The sequence below is a fragment of the Amaranthus tricolor genome, chromosome 10, assembly GCF_026212465.1.
Source record: "Amaranthus tricolor cultivar Red isolate AtriRed21 chromosome 10, ASM2621246v1, whole genome shotgun sequence".
Lineage (NCBI taxonomy): Eukaryota > Viridiplantae > Streptophyta > Magnoliopsida > Caryophyllales > Amaranthaceae > Amaranthus > Amaranthus tricolor.
The window spans coordinates 11,712,168-11,716,640 of NC_080056.1; positions in this window are offsets into that span (position 1 = coordinate 11,712,168).

Below are 4,473 nucleotides of genomic sequence, written 5' to 3' on the forward strand. Positions count from 1 at the left end.
ACTCAAAGTGCTAGGTTCCTCTGCTGTAGTAATGGCAAAGAATTTTCCTCCTCCCAGGCGCTGGTTCCCCTTGCCTCCAGAAGATGAGGCTTTATTGCCTCCTTTATATTCAAGGCGAAGCTGAGAGTTATTGTTACGCTGGTTCCCTTGATTTCCTGAGTATCGTGCTCCACCATTCCCGGGGTTTCCCCGGTTCTTGCCCCAACAATCTCGAGCCAAATGACCTGGTTTTCCACAATTCAGACACACAGCCTTACCCTCACAGTTGACTCCCTTAGAGTGCCATTTCTTACATCTATCACACAGTTGTCTTTTTAGCGGGTTGGAGTTTTGTGGGTTTCTGTTGCTGTTGAAGCGGTTTCGGTTTTGAAAGTTTGTGAGGTTTTGGTTTTGATTCCCCTTGAAGTTTCCCTCAGCTCTGGGCTTCTTGCTCTGACCTCCCTGGTCTCCTCCAGATCTCTTTTTTCTCGCATCTTCCTCTCTCTTGCAGACCATTTCTTTCTCCACAGCATGTTCATACATAGCTTGAAAAGACTCATATTGACCCATCAACTTTTGGTAGCTGAAGTTGAGACCATTGTAGAAGCGATCCATCTTTTTCTTTTCATCAAGCACATAATCTGGGGCAAATCGAGCCAACTCCAAGAACTTGTTAGCATATTCGGTAACGCTAAGAGAATGCTGCCTCAAGTAAAGAAATTCTGATTCTTTTTGTCTCTGTAGAGCAGCTGGGTAGAACCTCTCCCTTAGTTTCTTCAAGAAATCTTCCCATCTCCAACTGGTGGGTTGTGTTGCTCCACCAGCAGATGTGGAGGCAGCTGAGACACCTTTTAGGGCTCTCCACCAAAGCTCTGCAGGTCCCACTAGATAGAATGCTGCAAGTTTAACCTTAAGATTTTCTGGACAGTTTACCACCTCATGAATTTTCTCGGTTTCATTGATCCAATCTTCAAGGACAACTGGATCTGTAGCACCATTGTAGGTCTTAGGCCTGTGGTAGCATGCCTTTTGTAAAACTTAGTCTCGTCATCCACACTAGCATGTTGGTTGGCTATGAACTGGACTAATTGAGCATTGGTCTCTTGAATGACTCTGAGTTGCTCGGTTAGGAGATTCAATTGGGCTTGAGGATCCATTCTTTCCCCAATTTCCTCTAGGTTCCTGCCAAGAGGTAATAACTAATTAATAATTATGCCTTTAAGACAAATAGATATGTACTTGCATAATACACTTTCTTAACTTTATTGATTTAATGACTTAATAACTTCATCAATTTCCATCTCATTGGATCACTTGTTTAGCAGTTTTTAACACTTTTAATGATGATTCCTCAACTTAATTTACCACCATGCATAGGTAACTTAACCACATAATTGGATCATCACTTGCTTATAAGAAACCTTTAAGACTTCTAGTTTACTAATGGTACTTAGTAATCTGATTTAAGTTAGACTTACTACTTAAATCCTTTCTTTACCAATAATCCCTAAATTTTAAGCTCATTTCTTAATTACTTCCATGAGTTACTCGTTCTCTAATTTTCCTGATATTTTAGACAAGCTTCCAGAGCCTTTTAGATCTCGTTATTTTATTTGAGAGACTGTTAGTTTAGATTTAGACTATTTTAAGGATGTCATTTGAACTTTGGACTTATTTCGATTTGGTTGTAATTTTCCTATATTTTGGACAGTTAAGACTTCCGTTATATTTCTTTGGTTTGGTTCAAGTATTATACTTGAATATTGGTTTGACCTTTAAGTAACCCCTTAATTGTGTTGGCAAAAGTAAGCTTCCGCTTGATTAATACTAAATTCCAGTTAGTGTTTGCCTTCACAATTCGAGGCGGTTACATTTGCCCTGAGGATGTCCCAACTGAGGGAAAGAAAATACAGCGTTTTGAGTTAGGTCTATCGTATGAGATCCAAAAACACATTGAGACTGATAGATATGATACGTTAGACCAGCTATACAAGAGAACTGCGCAAATTGGAAATGTTATCAGGAAGGAAAAAGAGAAGTTGGGCCATAGCGGAGAAAAGAGAAAAGAACTCGTGTATCAGAATGATACGAATGCGAGTAATCAAGTCCAAAATCAATTTAAGAAGCACAAACCGTTTGGAGGCTTTCAGGAGAAAGGTTTCCATTCTGGTCAAAACAGCAAGAATGGGGGAAATTCGAGACTAGAGGCTAGAATGCAGAAGCCTTTGTATGATCGTAATGGGAAGGAAAGAATCTTCAACTGTAGGAGATGCCAAAAGAACCACCCAGGTAGGGACTGCCGGGGTGCGTTAGTGGACTGTTCTTACTGTGGTAAGCCGGGCCATAGAATGTACGAGTGTTATACTCGCATAGGACAACAAGAGTTGCAAGGAGGAAATCATAGAGGTTTCCAACAACAAAGACTCACTAACGGACGGAGTAGTAATGAAGCTGGTAGGGGGAATCACAATGGTGGAAGTTTTGGCCGAAACTTGGGAGGCGCCTCAAACCTTAGGTTTCCGGGAAATAACTCTGGTGTTCAGCAACGACTGGGAAATTCTAAAAACGAGAATTTCTTTTCAAGCCAACGTGGTAATCAAGGAGGTGTTACTACTTCTACCCAGAACGACGGCAGGCTTTCGGCAGTTAACTCGAGGGAGGCAGCGCAGGCGTCGGATGTGGTCATAGGTGCGTTCTGTATTAATACAAAATCCGTTAAAGTACTTTTTGATTCTGGTGCATCGTGCTCGTTTGTTTCAAAGTCTAGAGTTAAGGATTTAGAATTGGAGAACCCCGAGGAAACATCTTTTTCAGTTTCTACTCCTTCCGGGGAGATTTTTCATTGTAATACGTTGTTCCGTGAAGTGCCGGTTAAGATAGGGAAAGTAAAATTTCCAAGTAATTTATTTTCTCTAGAAATGGATGATTTAAATGTAATATTCGGGATGGATTGGCTAAGTAGATACAAAGCGATAATAGATTGTAAAGAACAGTCAGTGACTTTAAGTGGACCTAGGGGAGAGAAGGTTAAATATAGGAGTTTTCCTAAGGGACCGAGGATAAAAATTGTATCGTCATTGAAGGTTAGGAAGTTAATCAAGCAAGGGCAACCGTGGTTTCTGTGTAGTATAAGTAAAGTAGGGGAGCGGGAGTTGCAGCTTGAGAACATTCCAGTAGTCTGTGATTTTAGAGATGTTTTTCCGGAAGAACTTCCTGGTATGCCGCCAAGAAGGGATGTGGATTTCTCGATTGATTTAATCCCTGGGACAGGGCCAATTTCAAAAGCTCCTTACCAAATGGCCCCAAAGGAGATGGAAGAATTGAAAGTCCAATTGGAGGAGTTGTTAGAGAAGGGTTATATAAGACCTAGTGTGTCGCCTTGGGGAGCCCCAGTGTTGTTTGTAAGGAAAAAGGACGGAACGATGCGTCTCTGTATTGATTACAGAGAACTTAATAAGGTCACTATTAAGAATAAGTACCCATTACCACGGATCGATGATCTTTCTGATCAGTTGCAAGGGGTAGGTGTCTTTTCCAAGATTGATCAACGGTCAGGGTATCATCAGTTACGTATCAAGGAGGAGGATATTAGTAAATCAGCTTTTAGAACCAGATACGGACACTTCGAATTTACCGTGATGCCTTTTGGGTTGACCAACGCACCTGCAGCATTTATGGGGTTGATGAATCGGGTTTTTAACGCGTATCTCGATAAGTGTGTGGTGGTGTTCATTGATGATATTTTGGTATATTCCAAGAACCAAGAAGAACATCGAGAGCATTTAAGGATAGTCTTGCAGATTCTGCGAGAGAATCTGTTGTATGCTAAGTTTTCGAAGTGTGAATTTTGGTTAGAGCAAGTGGCTTTTCTGGGTCACATTGTTTCTAAGGAAGGAATTTCTGTTGATCCAGCAAAAGTAGCAGCTGTTCGAGATTGGTCTACACCTCGAAATGTTACAGATATCCGGAGTTTCTTGGGATTAGCAGGATACTATCGTCGTTTTGTGAAGGACTTTTCTCGCATCGCTCGTCCACTGACAGCCTTGATGAAGAAGGAAAAGAAGTTCGAATGGACTGAGGAGTGCGAGAGGGCATTTCAGTTGTTGAAGGAGAAGTTAACTACAGCCCCTGTGTTGACCTTACCTGATCCATCCTTGGAATACTCCGTCTACAGTGACGCTTCCAAACATGGATTAGGTTGTGTTTTAATGCAAGATAGAAAAGTGGTGGCGTATGCTTCACGTCAACTAAGGACTCATGAGGTGAATTATCCAACACATGACATGGAGTTAGCGGCTGTGGTTTTCGCATTGAAAATCTGGCGACATTATCTTTATGGTGTCAAATGCAAGGTCTTTACGGATCATAAAAGCTTGCAATTTTTGTTCACTCAATCCGAGTTGAATTTGCGCCAACGACGTTGGTTAGAACTTATCAGTGATTATGATTTGGAGATTTCATATCACGAAGGCCGTGCGAATGTAGTTGCTGATG